This window comes from Ambystoma mexicanum, chromosome 2p (assembly GCF_040938575.1).
Source record: "Ambystoma mexicanum isolate Mex_15411 chromosome 2p, UKY_AmexF1_1, whole genome shotgun sequence".
NCBI lineage: Eukaryota > Metazoa > Chordata > Amphibia > Caudata > Ambystomatidae > Ambystoma > Ambystoma mexicanum.
This window is the reverse complement of record NC_090923.1, coordinates 1,293,747,019-1,293,764,206: the sequence shown is the minus strand read 5'-3', so window position 1 is coordinate 1,293,764,206 and position 17,188 is coordinate 1,293,747,019. Positions and strand designations below refer to the sequence as shown.

The following is a 17,188-nucleotide window of genomic DNA, read 5'->3' as shown; positions in this document are numbered from 1 at the left end:
GCGACCTCTTTTTGATGTAGTTTTCACACTTTGTAAATTGTAACTCGTGTATTGTCAAATTTCGGTATTCGGGAATGGTTTGGACAGCATTCCCTTTCCCTTATTAGGGATACGCCATCACTCTGTTATACAGCAAGAGTCTTTAAATGATTAAACAATGGATTTCAGCAACTTTAGCTTCTTACACTGGTAAAAGGTTTTTCATGTTATATGCAAGTGCTACATTTCCATTGTTAACAATACTTTGGAAGCCACAAACAACTTTTACTTGCATAAAGCATTACACGAATTAACAAGGAGCTGGATACTGTTACCGGCAAGGCTCACGCAATGTGTTTTAACGCTGTGCTTCACTCATCGGCTTCTTAGACTCTTGCTTTGTGGGTTGCACTGCTTTCCCTACTTCCACTACAACTTCTACTGCTTCTGGCTTTCTAGGGACCCATACCCTTCTCCTAACAGGTGTCTCCGGTGTGGCCACTTTTCTTGGGAGTTTCCTTTTCTCCCGAGACCCTTGGCTTGCCACTTGCTTCTGGCCTTAGTCTCCTGCACGTTCACAGCTCGACGATCATGGCAATCAGGCTCACATGGGGAAAACTGTTTCTCCTACATGCCTTTCACTGCGCAGCCTCTGCACTTTAGTTTTTGGGACAACAGAACTCTCTCAGAACTTGCAGGTGAAATCTGTTTCCATGTTCCGGCTTCCCCCTTGTTCTTCCAGTTCTGCATGGTTTTCCAGCCTCGTGCCTTTCTGCTTCTACTACTTCAGCGTGTACTCCAGCTCACTGTACAGCTCCTTCCACTCCTTCTCTCAGCCTGCACCTGAGGAGGCCTTTTATGCCTCCCAGGTTCAGTGATAATTTTCAGGCGTGGGCTATTAGCCTCAATTGCCTGACTACTGCAATGACTAACAGGCTTGACTGCCTGACTTTGACAACTGCATGGCTCCTCAGCGCTCTTCCTCATCCCAGTACCTCTAGGATTCTGGGACTCGTAGTTTCTTTGAGTAAAGTTAGTTATTTCAATTTCTGAATTACTTGCAAAGGTACATTTAATCCCCTTATTGTTTTTAAGAGAGGGGCTATGAGAATGAGCTGTTACAGAAGAAGATGGTTTCTTAAAGACAACATTTCCATACTCCTTTACATTGTTCCATTGGGTTTGAGTAAGGTGTTTGGTTTGGGATACATCCTTTAGTAAAGTTTGCTCAGATATTATAATCTTAGGGTTCCCAACCCTAGATCTAATATGAGGTTTAGAGACATTACAATTACAATAGCCATTACCTCTTTAGGTACATTGGGCAGAGTCTTCCTGTCAGAGGAAAAATACTGTGTCTCATCCCACAGAAAAATCTCCTCACCACCCTGGGCCCTGTCTCCTCCCAGGTGATACTCCAGCAGTACACTGCCCCCAGGGTTGAGATAAGGAAACATCTGCCTTCCCCTGGCCTCCTGGGAGGGGACTTTAGGCAGGGTTTCAATGAGGGATCTGTAGGATTCTTCACACCGCCTATCCAAAGATGGCCCCAGTATTTCCTCTTTGGTGGTTGCCAATCACAAGATGGCCGATGGAGTCAACACGCAGAGTGAAGATGCTGTGACGTCAATTCAAGATGACACCCCCAGTTCGTAATACGATGTGTTCTTGTTACTGAGCTCCATAAAGGAAGGGGAGACCAGTGGGACAGTGCGTTGCAATGTACAGGTTAGTTCTGGGACGGACGCTCTTCTCCCTTCTCTATTCCTGGTCCTTTCTGTTCCTACTTAAGGCAGCCGGTGCCCTGTCTATGCCTGCTGAGTCTATCCTTCCTGGTGCCCTCTGTCTTATTCTGCTGAGACATCTTGCCTACCAGCTCATTATCATCTCTACTGCTTTCCTAAGAACATTAGTGGTTCTGCCTGCTTCAAGCCATGGCCAGGTTATTCCCCCTGGCCTTTCCTCTACTCTGGAACCTACAAAATCCTTCCAGCTCACCTAAAGGGTTTTTACCACATCAGGTTTTTTCCCTTGGAAGAGCCATTTGGGTTCATCTGTCCCTCTGTCCCTCTGTTCCATCAGATGGACTGCTGATTCCATTTTGGAGACGGCTGCACTGCATCCAACAAGATCAACTCCAGTACTTAACAACAGGCGCAAGACATAAGTCATTTAGAGACATTGGGCCTCATTACGAGTCCGCCGGTCCGGAATGCGGTGATTCCGTGACGACGGTGATACAGTTTCCGCGTCCGCAAGGTTGCGGAAATAGTGGCAGATTACGGCCTGTTGGTCGCATGCACCACACCGACGCGGAAACGGTGTCACCATCGCCATGTAAACACCTATGGAAATTGACATACCGCCCCCAAAAGCAGTGTAAAAATCATGTCCGCTGCCGTCCTCACGGACATGGAAGCGGAAATGCCATGACCGCGAAAACCGGAAAAAGAGAGGCTGCCTTTATATAAACCACAATCCACTGCCATCCAGAGTCAGCACAGGCCAAATCACCACTATGAGAAGGCAAAAAGGACCACCACCATGGCAGCCAGGATCCCTGCACAGGGACAGCAGAAACAGCGCTTCAGTGAGGCAGAGCTGACTGTACTAGTGGACCACATTGTGCAGCATCCCGAAATGCTGTTCAGCGCTGACCAACTCCGTGCAACCCAGCAGCGTAGAAAGGAGGTGTGGGCAGAAGCTGAACACAAGTGCACAGCTGTGGGTGTCACAACACGAAGCGTGAAGGACTGCCACAAAAGGTGGGACGACCTCAGACTGAGGGTGCAAAACCTAATTGCTGCACACCGGCAGCACAGCAGTGGCACAGGTGGAGGGCCTGCTTCACCACTAAGACTGCAGACATGGGAGGAGCGCTGCAGCAGTGTCCTCCACCTTGAGGCAATACATGGGGCCTCATTACAACCCAGGCGTTAAGGGTTTAACAGCGCCGTCGGCGCCGTTAACCCTTAACGCCTGATTACCATTTTAACGCCTGCTTTTAGCAGGCGTTAAAATGCAAGGCGCTAACCTGCCTTGGTGCCAATTACGGCACCGTAATTTACGGTGCCGTAATTAGCGCCTTCCCCACTCCCATTATGCCCTATGGGGCAAAAATGGGAATGGGGAAGGGTAAATGGGGAATGAGGATTTACCGCCCCACTCACCTTGGAATGGGGCGGTAAATCCCCCATCCACCATGGTGTAAACAGAGTTTACACCATGGTGGTAAAGTAGGGAACTTACCGCCTGGGTTGTAATGAGGCCCATGGAATTGGCGATGCAGAGGCAGGAGTGAGCCCACCTGCAGATGCTGGTAAGTGCACACATTACAATGCCATGAGTATTTGTTGAGCCCAGGAGTGACCCAAAGTACCCATTCACAACCCCCCCCCCCCCCCAGTCAGTTCACGAGTGCCCCAAAGGACCCATTCACACCCCCCCAGTCAGTGCAGGAGTGCCCCAAAGGACCCATTCACACCCCCTCCACCCCAGTCAGTGTAGGAGTTCCCCAAAGGACCCATTCCCAACCCCCCACCCCCAGTCATTGCAGGAGTGCCCCAAAGGACCCATTCATGACCCAGACGAGAAGCAACACCCCCACAATACATGGCCATCAACAGTCATATGCGTGTATATGCAAATGCGCACTGATCGACCTGTCTGATGCATGTGATGGACCCATCAGGTACCAGCACACAACTAATAGCATGCCCTCTCGGCCATTTCAAGTGACAGCGACAACGCCCAACAGGCGAGGCAATGTGCACCTGCATGTGGACGACCCAGCACCCCTGCCCAGTTGGACGACGCAAGCTGCTCTGCAACTCAGCCACCAGCTGCATCTGGCACGAATGCACCACACCAGCCAACACCACCATCCCCATGCTGCCACACAAGTGCCACGCCTACCCATCATGCCCAAAGATCCCATCCCTGAGAACATCTGCACTGTGGAGGAGGCTGCAGGCAGTGACAACAGTGCCCCAGCCCTGCAGGCTGATGTAGGGCCACAGGGGGAGGTGCCCAACCTAGATGACCTATCATCCCTCCAAGACCTCCAGTTCAGCCCCCCATCGCTGCATAGTCCCATGAGGTCGCCAACCCCCTCCATGGCTGAGCTGAATGCCTGTATGCAGCGGATGGAGGATCAGCAGGCCACCCGAACCAGCTAGTTGAAAGGCAGCTGGAGGAGTCCAGGCTGCAGCGGGAGGAGGCCAGGCTACAGAGGGAGAGTTATAGTACATCTGTGCATCGGATCTCCAGGGCCATTGGACGGTTTGCCACCACCATTGTGACCTTGGCACGCCATGTCTGGGAGGGCAACAATAACACATCCACCATAGGAAGTCCATGTTGCTTGCCCAGCAGGCGTATCTGGGACATGTGCCAACACTGACACCAACAGTGCCGTCCACAAGCATCACCCCATCTAGCTGCACCACTGCCAGCCCACGGAGGCGCTCAAGTCGCTTGACAGGGCCCTCAGGCAAGGATGCCCATGTGCAGGAGCACACACGCAAATAACGCCATGTGTGTTTGGCAGTGCAGGAGACATACATGGACAAAAAGGGTGTAAGGGGGTGGGTACGTTTGGGTGGTGGGGGAGGTCCATTAGGTGGTTAGTATTTTGGGGCCTGGTTGGGGTGGGTACGTTTGGGTGGTGGGGGAGGTCAATTAGGGGGTTAGTATTTTGGGTCCTTGTTGGGGGTGGGTACATTTGGGTGGTGGGGGAGGTCCATTAGGGGGTTAGCATTTTGGTGCCTGGTTGGGGGTGGGTACATTAGGGTGGTGGGGGAGGTCCATTAAGGGGTTAGTATTTTGGGCCCTAGGTGGGGGTGAGTATGTTTGGGTAGTGGGTGGGCACGTTGTACAGCTTCCCTACCCAATGCACCTTCTTCTCTGTTTTGTTTAAAATATATCATCTTTGAGAAAATCATTAATGAGTGGACATCCATCATTTCATTTGCAGTCAATTTATTAACTGGCATCGTCATATCCATGCAATGCTGTCAATGTGTAGTCTCTCAAAAGTAAATGCAAATGAGTGTATCATGTGCTTGTTGGCCTTCTTGTGCACCCCCGGGAGGAGGTGGAGCCATCCCATCCCCATCACCATCCCCATCCCCATCTTCAGCTCCATCATCATCCTCTGTGTCTGGGGGCAGCGGAATGTTCCTGCGCATGGACAGATTGTGCAGCATGGCACACACAAGCATAATTTTACCCGTCTTCACTGGGCTGTAGAGCAGTGATCCGCCAGATCTGCTCAAGCAGCGGAACCTGGCCTTCAGTAGGCCAAATGTCCTCTCCTTGGCCCCCGTACAGGCGTCATCAGCCATGGCGTGAGTGCATACCCAGCATCACTTACATGGGATGTAAATGTGGGGGACATGTCAGTGTTTGTGGTATCATGTCTTGATCAGATGCAGTGCAATCTTGTGTCATCATTCAGTTATCCATATGTGCCAAGCAGTGGTTGGACCGGTGGGTGATTACCATTGCTGGGTCATTGTTGTCGATGTTGGCATTTGTACATTGACCAACGACTTGCTGTGGATATGTAGTTGCCCTTGCGGACAATAGTGGTTGGTAAGTATGGCATTGTGCAGTGATGTACACACATGGCAGGGTCAATCAATTGACTGTGATGATGTGGTCGATGCAGGATGTCTCATGTGCAGGCATCATGTGCATTGGGGGGGCAGTGGTGCATAGTGTGGGTGGATGTATTGAGTGGCTCCAGTTGTATGGGCTTGTGGTAGTATTGGTTGTGTGTCTCATTTGGCAGGGTGTGTACGGGAACACTGTGGCAAACTGTCATGTGTAGCTTTGTGATATGTGGGTTGTGCTGACTGTTCATTACATGTGCAGGGCGGGGGTGATGCATGTGCAGTTGTAGCAGCCCACTCACATAGGTCATTTCCCTGGACACACACCCCCCTTCCACAGGGCCTGTGCATTGGCAATTGTACTCACCCAATAGCCATGTACTTTGTCCAGCGTAGCGTTCCATGTACCGTGGCAATGTCGAATTCCGCAGGACCATTGAGTCATGTGTTGAGCCCGAGAAACGTGCGCAGCAATTTGTTATCACTTTTCCGGCATCACATACCATCTGTACATTCAGTGAGTGGTACAGTTTCCTATTGCGGTACACCATCTCGATTGCACGTGGTACTGTCAGCTCTATGTGGGTGCAGTCTACTGCACGTATGCAATTTGGCATGCCCGCAATGGCATGGAAGGCCAACTTGGTGGCAATGACCTGGGAAAGGTTACGGGGTATGGCGATGTGTTCCGACACATGGTGCAACAGGGCATCCAGTAACTGTCTGTTACGCTCACCTGACTCCCACGGAGGCGCAGGTCTGGTTTGGAGTGTTGTTGCTTCTTCTATGGTGAAGCGCAGGACCCGGAAGATGGACTGGACCGGACCTTCGAATCTGGCTTGTCTGGCTCGCAGGAATATCTTTCTGTATGTGAAAAGGGAGTATAAACAATCTGCGGGAGAAAGTATAAGCCTCCGGCTCCCTTCTCACCCCTCTACGAAACCCTCCTGCGACCCCCACGTGAAGTCTCACCTTAGGGTTTGAAAGGTTGAGCTCTCCATCCTGCTTCTCATGCAGGGGCGCGTTGTATCCAGTTACTTCACTGGGATTTTGATTGTAAAGGGTTCAAGTTTTGTTTTCCCGGTATAGTACCGTAAGGATTCTGTTAATGAGTATGATTCCGCAATAATAATTGTTCGTTGTCTCTTTTTCAGGTGCGGAAACTATTCCGAGAAGAGCTGTGGAACCGAAGAATGAGACTCTGGTGAGCTTGATGAGAGTTCTCTCAGTGTCCTTGTATCAATGCGCTCACTAACGCTGATGTCTTTTTTCCCCATAGGGGCCGGGGTCCGGAAATGCCTGGATGCGGCACCGACCCGAAACGAAGCTCAATCCAGAAGAAATCAGGTAAGTCTTTAATGGGCGTTTGGGCAATGTCTTTTCATGCGCCCACTAACGCTGATGTCTTTTTTCGCCATAGGGGCTGGGGTCCGGAAATGCCTGGATGCGGCACCGACCCGAAACAAAGATCAATCCAGAAGAAATCAGGTAAGTCTTTAATGGGCGTTGGGTAACGTCTTTTCATGCGCCCACTAACGCTGATGTCTCTTTTTCCCCTTAGGGGCCGGGGTCCGGAAATGCCAGGATGCGGCACCGACCTGAAATGAAGTTGGAATAACCCAACAGGTAAGCTTTGTAATGGAAATTAAGGTTTCCTTGTTTTCTTTCCCCTCTCACCTTTATTCTTGTCTTTTTCTCCCTAGGCGCGGTGATGTGGCTGCGAGTCCAGATGTCGCCGTAGAACGTGGTGGTACCTTGTACAGGTGAGTGAGATGCGGCGCTGCAGCGATCGATGCGATGTGCTTTTAAATGGATGTCTTCCTTTTCAGGACCGTCGGCGAGATGTCTCCGGAATGCGGATTTAGCAGGTAAGGACTCTTCTTTACCCTTTTCTCTTCTCTTCTCTCTTTGCAGGTGTTCCAGGATGCTGGCAGGAGTGGCAGAAGACAGAATGCAGGAGCAAACACGGTGAGCGTCCAGCTGCTAGATGCAGAACAACGTGAAGCGTGAGTTGCTGCTTGGGCGTGGCTTAAATAGCCTTCAAAGCAGTTCCAGGTATGTATCCTTCCTCTCAGGTATGTATTCCTCCCCTGACCACACCCGTGTGGTTAAGTAGTTCCAAAGATAAAGTAGTCCCATTCAGGCCTCAGAAGGCCTGGATGTTGCAGCATGGTCTGCATCAGGTAAGTTAACACTAAGCACCTTTAACACAAAGTCCCATTTTATGAGCCTGGCGCCTATGGCGCCAGGACTGGCCCGATATGAGCCTGGCGCCAAAGGCGCCAGGACTGAGTCCAAAGAGCCCCTACTTGAGGCTGTTGTGACTTCCCTTGAAGACATGATGTCTGCCTCTGGGGTAGCTGGGTCTTGTCTGGCACCTTGGAGGTAGGCATCATGACAGTACCCCCTCCCAAGCCCCCTCCCAAGGTCGTCCTTTCCGGGGGTTTCGGCTTGCTTGGGAATTTTCGGTGGAATCTTTGCACTAATCGCGGGGCGTGTGCATGGTCACTTGGTTCCCAAGATCTTTCCTGAGGTCCGTACCCCTTCCAATCAACTAGATAGAAGAGTTTTGATTTTAACATTTTGGAATCCAATATGTCCTTAACTTCAAATTCTAATTCCCCATCGATTTGAATCGGTTCAGGTGGTTTGCTTAGTCGGGTTCCAGGCTGCACCGGTTTTAACAGTGATGCATGAAAAACGGGATGAATTTGCATGTTGGCTGGTAGATCGAGTTTAAAGGCCACCGGGTTAATTATAGCTTTGATGGGATAGGGTCCAATGTATCTGGGATTAAAAGTCTGCGGTCCTTTGAGAGGCAAATGCTTGGTTGCCAGCCACACCTGGTCTCCAATCTGGTACGAAGGTGCTTCACTCCGATGTAGATCAGTATTTTCTTTGTATTTTTTCTTGGCTTGTTGCAAATGAGTTGTAGCTTCCTTGAAGGCTCGGGTTATAGTAGAATGCAAATGATCAACTGCAGGCATTTCCAGGTTTTGAGGAGGGTCTAGGTCTGAGGTTCTAGGATGATGACCATACAAGGTGTAAAAAGGGGTTTGTCCTGTTCCAGAATGTACAGACTTGTTATATGCATACTCTGCGATCCATAGAATATCTTTCCAGCTGTTTTCAGATTGATGCAACATGCACCGAAGATATTGTTCAAGGGTTTGGTTAGTCCTCTCGGTTTGACCATCGGTCTGTGAGTGGTGACTAGTGGATAAGCGTACATCAATTTGTGCCAGTTGGCAACATTTCCTCCAAAAATGGGAAATAAATTGGCTTCCTCGGTCTGAGATTAATATGGATGGAAAACCATGCATACGAACTATGTTTTCCAGAAATTCCTTGGCCAAGATGGAGGCTGAAGGTACCCCTTTTAAAGGGATAAAGTGGGCCATCTTGGAGAACAGATCCATGATTACCAAGATAGTGTTATATCCATAGCAAGGAGGCAGGTCGGTAATAAAGTCCATTGACAAGGTGTGCCAAGGGGCCGGTGGAATATCCAAGGGTTGTAGGAGACCGGCTGGTCTCTTCTTTTGACCTTTATTTTGAGCGCAAACTCCGCAAGACATCACAAAAGATTTTATGTCTTTTCTCCAGGATGCCCACCAGAATTGTTGTTTGATCTTTTCCTCAGTTTTTGCGATACCAGGATGTCCTTCCATTAATGTATCATGATAGTGAGCAATGACCAATTCTTGCAGTTCTTTGTTGGGCAGAAATAACCGCCCCTGGAAGTACGGTAAATCGTTATTAACGGAAAAGTGTGACCCCTTTTGAGTCCATTCTTGCAAGGCTGTGGAATTTAAAAGTTGTTTAACTCGAGTTTGAACGTCCTCTATAGTTTGTAAAGAGGTCAAGCCTAAAATTCTTTGTTCGGGTATAATTGGTACTGGTTCTAAGTTTGAATTTGTTTCATCCATTCCAATCCGGGCTAAAGCGTCCGCTTTGCCATTCTTGCAACCAGGGCGGTAGGTGATTATGAAGTCAAATTCTGCAAAGAATAAAGCCCATCGGAGTTGGCGGGATGATTGGGCTTTGGCCGTTTTTAGATATTGCAAATTCCTGTGATCTGTAATCACCGTAATGGTGTGTCTTGCGCCGAGGAGGTAATGATGCCAAGCCTTGAAGGCGGACTTAATAGCTAGTAATTCTTTGTCGGTGATTGCGTAATTGATTTCAGGAGCCGTGAATTTCCTGGACCAAAAGGCTACAGGGTGCATCTGGTTAGTTTCTGGATCCCTTTGAGACAAGACAGCACCCATGGCCAAACTGGAAGCGTCGGTTTCAACAATGTAAGGGAGATCTGGGCGCGGATGCTTCAATACAGGGGCAGAGGTGAATTTGGTCTTTAGGTCTGGAAAGGCCTGTTCTGCCTCAGGAGTCCATTCGAAACGTTTATTCTTCCGTAAGAGGGCTGTTATGGGTCGAACCACTCAAGAAAATTCCGGGTTGAATCTTCGATAGAAATTGGCAAAGCCAAGCATACTCTGAACCCCCTTAACAGAGTTAGGAGATGGCCATTTGAGGATGGCGTCCACCTTTCGCGAGTCCATTCGGACTCCTTTAGGTGTCAGGATGAATCCGAGAAACTCGACCTCTGTGGTATGAAAAACGCTTTTTTTGAGTTTCGCAAACAGGTTGTGCTGGCGCAATTTCTCAAGAACTGCCCTGACATGTTTTCTGTGTTCGGATTCCGAGGAGGAGTATACCAGGATGTCATCGATATATACAATGACACAAACATCGATAAGTTCCCGAAGAACATCATTCATAAAGTATTGAAAGGCGGCAGGTGCGTTGCATAATCCGAAGGGCATCACCTGATATTCAAAGAGCCCATATTTGGTGCGGAATGCAGTCTTCCATTCGTCGCCTTCTTTTATACGTACCAGGTGATAAGCTCCTCGGAGATCTAACTTGGTGTATATACAAGCATCTTTTACCTGGTCAAGAAGTTCAGGGATCAGAGGCAGAGGATAACGATTCCTAATCGTTATTTGATTTAGGGCGCGGTAGTCAATACATGTTCTAAGGTCGCCTTCTTTTTTCGGTACGAAGAACAGAGCTGAGGAAACAGGAGACTTTGACGGGCGAATAAAACCGTTAGTAAGATACTGATATAAATACTGACGCAAATGAACGTTCTCAGGTTCAGTAAGAGCATAAATCCTACTACAGGGCGGTTGAGCATTGGGTACCAGGTCGATTTGACAATCGTACGACCGGTGGGGAGGTGACGTGTTCGCCTGTTCTTTTTGAAAAACGTCTTGGAACTCTTGGTATTCAACCGGTAGTTGTATCGTGGTGGAAGTTACTGTGGCCAGACCCATATCTGGATTTCTTGGATAACAAGTCAGTTCACAATCAGGAAAGGTTATTCTCTTTGCTCGCCAGTCAATTCGAGGATTATGTGTTTCTAACCAAGGGATTCCTAGAATTACTTGAAATTGTGGGGCCTTGATTACATCGAACACAATTGCTTCCCGATGTCCATCCTGTCCCACTAGTGTCATTTCTGTAGTGGAATGTTTTACCGGCCCTGAGGCTATTTCGGTTCCATCTACTGTAGTAATGACATCCTTGTTAACTTTCGGACGGAGAGGAAGATTAATCCTGGAGGCCAATTCACGATCTACGTAGTTTCCAATAGCTCCACTGTCGATGTATGCTTTTATATCATGCAACCGCTGAGGCTGTTTCGGGTCCACGAGCACCATTGGCAAGACAAAATGCGAGGTCAAAGAGTCTGTTTTCAAGCTCGGCAAGCGGACCTCTACGCTTGTCGGGCTTGACCGTTTCCCGAATTAGGTTCTATTAAATTGTTGTCTGTGGCTCCAACCACCTTCTTAGGTGGCTTTACCGGGCAGTCTCGTAGAAAGTGACCAGAACACCGCAATAGAGACATAGTTGCTTTTGCCGTCTTCTCTCTCGTTCCTTCTGCGTCGATGGTCCTTTAAGACCGCCGATCTGCATAGGTTCTGAAACGTCGGTACTCTTAGGGTTAGCGTGAGTTTTGATCAGCACTCGAGTTTCGAACTTGGACCGATCTGCTTTTCTAGTTTGCAGTCTGTGGTCAAGTTGGACCACTAAGTCTATGTATTCTGCGCAGGCTTGAGGTGGATTTACTATTTGAGCTAGAACATCCTTAAGTTCTCCAGGCAGGCCTCCATGAAATAGTGTGATCCTTTTATTTTCGGGCCACCCCGTTTCTACAACCAGCCTATTAAAGGTGGCAATATAAGATAAGAGATCTTGGTTACCTTGTCGTAAGGATAGTAGTTCGTTGTCAAGGGCCTGTCCCTGAGACTGTCGAGCGAATAATCTTTCCATGCTCGCCTAGAAGCTTTGAAAATCCTGGAGAATTGGGTCATCCTGACTTACCAACGGAACAGACCAATCGGCAGCACAGCCACTGAGATAAGATAATACAAAGGCTACCTTGGTTTGATCATTAGGGAAGGCCCCAGGTCTGCATAGAAAGTGTAGGCGACATTGGTTCATAAAAACGGCATATTTCTTGGGGTCCCCCGCAAAACGTTCAGGCGGGGCCAAAGGCATGTTTCCAGGTAGATTGATTTGTACCGGGTTATTTGAAACCATTGACGAAGCATTACCCCCAGAACTAGGTAAAGGAGTTTGTCCTGCTTGACCCTGCAACAATCGTTTGGCCAGGTCATCAGTTCTTTCCTTGGATAAGATTAATTCTCTTTTGAGAGCATTAGTTTCCTGGCGGGCAGAGTGTACTTCTGTCCTTAATTCCCCCAAAAGCTGAGCCACCTGGTCTGTCTCGGAAGTTTCCATAGCGCCCGGGTGGGAAATTGTAGGTAGGCTTCGCGTTCTGTTACGCTCACCTGACTCCCACGGAGGTGCAGGTCTGGTTTGGAGTGTTGTTGCTTCTTCTATGGTGAAGCGCAGGACCCGGAAGATGGACTGGACCGGACCTTCGAATCTGGCTTTTCTGGCTCGCAGGAATATCTTTCTGTATGTGAAAAGGGAGTATTAACAATCTGCGGGAGAAAGTATAAGCCTCAGCTCCCTTCTCACCCCTCTACGAAACCCGCTTGCAACCCCCACGTGAAGTCTGACCTTAGGGTTTGAAAGGTTGAGCTCTCCGTCCTGCTTCTCATGCAGGGGCGCGTTGTATCCAGTTACTTCACTGGGATTTTGATTGTAAAGGGTTCAAGTTTTGTTTTCCCGGTATAGTACCGTAAGGATTCTGTTAATGAGTATGATTCCGCAATAATAATTGTTCGTTGTCTCTTTTTCAGGTGTGGAAACTATTCCGAGAAGAGCTGTGGAACCGAAGAATGAGACTCTGGTGAGCTTGATGAGAGTTCTCTCAGTGTCCTTGTATCAATGCGCTCACTAACGCTGATGTCTTTTTTTCCCATAGGGCCGGGGTCCGGAAATGCCTGGATGCGGCACCGACCCGAAACAAAGCTCAATCCAGAAGAAATCAGGTAAGTCTTTAATGGGCGTTTGGGCAATGTCTTTTCATGCGCCCACTAACGCTGATGTCTTTTTTCCCCATGGGGGCTGGGGTCCGGAAATGCCTGGATGCGGCACCGACCCGAAACAAAGATCAATCCAGAAGAAATCAGGTAAGTCTTTAATGGGCGTTGGGTAACGTCTTTTCATGCGCCCACTAACGCTGATGTCTCTTTTTCCCCTTAGAGGCTGGGGTCCGGAAATGCCAGGATGCGGCACCGACCCGAAATGAAGTTGGAATAACCCAACAGGTAAACTTTGTAATGGAAATTAAGGTTTCCTTGTTTTCTTTCCCCTCTCACCTTTATTCTTATCTTTTTCTCCCTAGGCGCGGTGATGTGGCTGCGAGTCCAGATGTCGCCGTAGAACGTGGTGGTACCTTGTACAGGTGAGTGAGATGCGGCGCTGCAGTGATCAATGCGATGTGCTTTTAAATGGATGTCTTCCTTTTCAGGACCGTCGGCGAGATGTCTCCGGAATGCGGATTTAGCAGGTAAGGACTCTTCTTTACCCTTTTCTCTTCTCTTCTCTCTCTGCAGGTGTTCCAGGATGCTGGCAGGAGTGGCAGAAGACAGAATGCAGGAGCAAACACGGTGAGCGTCCAGCTGCTAGATGCAGAACAACGCGAAGCATGAGTTGCTGCTTGGGCGTGGCTTAAATAGCCTTCAAAGTAGTTCCAGGTATGTATCCTTCCTCTCAGGTATGTATTCCTCCCCTGACCACACCCTTGTGGTTAAGTAGTTCCAAAGATAAAGTAGTCCCATTCAGGCCTCAGAAGGCCTGGATGTTGCAGCATGGTCTGCATCAGGTAAGTTAACACTAAGCACCTTTAACACAAAGTCCCATTTTATGAGCCTGGCCCTATGGCGCCAGGACTGTGGCCCGATATGAGCCTGGCGCCAAAGGCGCCAGGACTGAGTCCAAAGAGCCCCTACTTGAGGCTGTTGTGACTTCCCTTGAAGACATGATGTCTGCCTCTGGGGTAGCTGGGTCTTGTCTGGCACCTTGGAGGTAGGCATCACGACACTGTCCCAATATTTTTGAAAAACAGGGATGTGAGACCTGTGCAGCTCACCAACTGTGTGCTGATAAGTTCCGGTGCCAAGAAAATGAAGTACTGACACCACCTTCAGGGGGGGTGGGATGGCGGTGGAAATGCCAATGTGGCTGCTGATGTCATCCTCTATCATGGTGATGATTGTTGGACGGTCCAGCGGGTGTAATGTGTGGATCTGTCCTGGGGTCAGGTTCCAGGGTGAGGCCCTGATGCGGGGTATTGCAGGCTGCCTGCGGGGTCGTGCCGGCTCCCCAACTGGGTTTGGCATGGGTACACGGTTTGCTAACTGCCGCCTGCGCCTCCTCCGCTTCCTCCGCCTCATCCTCCTCTGCACCATTACTGCCACCATGTGCAGTGCTGCCTGTTGGTTCAATAGCCCCAGTCCCAATGCTGCTAGAGCTGCTGCCTGCATAGTTGTGTTTGGAGTTAGCCTGGGTGAGGGCCTTTTGTAGGCTCCAAGAGGCCTGCTGGGTCCAGCTGGGCTCATTTGGTGCACCTGTGGCCTGATTCAGCTCATCAGGCACTGTTAAACATCATGTTCGCGGTGGCGGCGATACTGCCACCGTGTTCACGGTTTTTACGCACATTTTGTGGCGGTGTTTCCATGTCCGTGAAACACGTAAGGCGCATGGTGTTACGTATTGCCGGAAACTGGGGGGGGGGGTTTCCCTGCCCACGAAGTTTACGGTGCCTTAATTCCACGGTGGCAGTTTATGGTGGTGGTATTTCCAGATTCCGATTTGGCGATCGCGGAAACAGTGCCGGTATGGTTATACCGGCAACGTTAAGTCCGGACCGGCGGACTCGTAATGAGGCCCATAGTTTTCTTAGGCCTCTGGCAGGAATGTTTCTGACACTTTGCATTACATTTCTGTATTGTTTGCTTTGAACATGTACTGGCAGTAAAGATCCTGACTTCCTCAATGCACTGTTTGCAGTAATATTTCACTCAAATCTGTCACCCGAATTTCTGAAAAATTTATTTAAACTCGGACTCCTCCAAATGGGTTTCATGTAAAAATGTGCAAGGTGAAAACACATTGCAAGAGGCCGTAGGCCGAACCAAGCACTATGCAGGATGTTAAGATTGCCATACAAGTGGTGTTCCCTCACTTCACAGCCACAAAAACTCAAAATTCAAAGGTACTTTCCAAAAGGTAAGAAATTAAAAAAGGTGACCCAAAATGTAGCACACATTTCAGTAAATATGTCACAATAAAGAAACACCTCATCTTCTATGAGTATTTCAGCCAACGTCCCTACTTCAAAGCCAAGAGTATTACCCACCACACAATTCACAAGAAAGGCCCGGAATTCCTCCAAAACAAGCTTACTCCCTACCACCCGACCAGAATCCTCAGATCAGGCACTGCACGCCTCCTGGTAGTCTCTCCTTTCAAGTTCTCCACGTTACGAGGTGCCTGTTTCTCTTTCCACGCACCCACTTTATGGAACTCCCTCTCTCTCGCACTCCCGCTCATAGAGGATCACCTGCCTCAAACCTGGCTGTTCCCCCCCGACTTCCTGATCCCTCCACCTCCCTGTGCCCACTCCCCACCTCTTGCACATATGTTTCATCCTACAGGCCCCCCACCCCCAGCACACTCCCCCCACCTGCCCTCCTGTCTGTTACTATCCTCTTCTTTCCTTTCAACCGCTTTGCTCTGCCACCCAACCTTCCTTCTGGGATGCCAAGCACACATTGAAGCCTCAGGTCATCACTCCAGCAACTTGCACCTGGAATGAATCCTGACATTGGGCCAGGTATTGCACTCATATGGACTTGGAGGGTGGGCAATGCATCGCACTCAAAATGCACCTTAGGAAACTCACGCCGATCTGCCACTCGCTCGTGGTAGGCACTGCATGTAACTCTTAAGCTCAGGAGTGTGGGCCATGTTGCTGCGTGTAATCAAGAAATGGGGTCCTTCCTTTGGCACTAGAAGGAATTGGGGATGGCAATCTCTCACTCTAAGAATCTCTCAGAGGGTATTATGCATTCATCGAGCACTTAGATCGCCTGTGAAAAGTAGCACGGTTATACGTGATTTTATCGTAAAAAAAATACAGAAAATAAAAAACAGTGGTGGAATAACGGAGGTATAATTTTCAGAGCGTCCCTATGCGTACAATGGAATTGGAAATTACATGGTTGAATAAATAAATGCAGCTGCTATCAGCACAAAAGGAACTTGAATCATGTTTACAATTGCAAATGTACATCACAAGACAGAACACAACCATTTGCAAGAGGCATCCAAAATAGAAATTAAAAAGAAAATATCAAAAATGAAAAGCTCTGCCAGAGGAGGAATCGTCAAGTGCAACTGTATTTAATCAAATATGCCCAAAAATGCCTTTTGACATTGCATAGAATTGCGTTTTACTGAAAATATAAGAAATGTGCCATTAATAGTTACTAAAAAATTCTGCAACCACAGGTGATAAGGAATACACATGTAAAATATTAAATTTACCAAACTTCACGCTGTAAATATCCATCCAAGTGTTGCACCGTTTAGGAAAGTTACGTTTTTTTTTCTGATTTTCAAGAAGAAATACACCAATCCAAGAACCATATAACTGTAAAATTTTCCAAAAATCCTGAATAAATGGACATCCAAAGTGGCGTGATGTACTGCAAGTTCTCAAAAGTAATCCAGCGATCCAAACTTAGTATCCAAAGAAAGCATTGCAAAAACCAAAGCATCCAGGAAGAAACTGTGATGCAATCAGAACTTCCCAAAAGTAATCCAGCGAACTAAACACAGTATCCAGATGTAGCATTCCAATAACCAAACAATCCAGCAAAAAAACCTGAAAAAATGTGAGCAATCCAAACACATTATCCAGCAAAAGCATTAAAAAATTCAAATAATCGAGGAAAATAACATCCCTAAACGGGAAAAATGCAAATTTCCAAAAGTAATCCATTGCTCCAAACACAGTGTCCAAAGTAAGCATTCCAAAATCCAAAGATTCCAGGAAAAAATCCATCCGAAAATGTGAAGAAATCCAAGTTCCATAAAGTAATCCAACA

The 17,188-nt window shown here is 48.4% G+C and overlaps 1 protein-coding gene across 1 annotated transcript in view; it reads right to left on the bottom strand.

Moving 5' to 3' along the window:
* Positions 1 to 17,188, bottom strand: part of LOC138567884 (otoancorin-like) — a 701,441-nt gene that overhangs the window by 17,717 nt on the left and 666,536 nt on the right. The window lies entirely within an intron of this gene.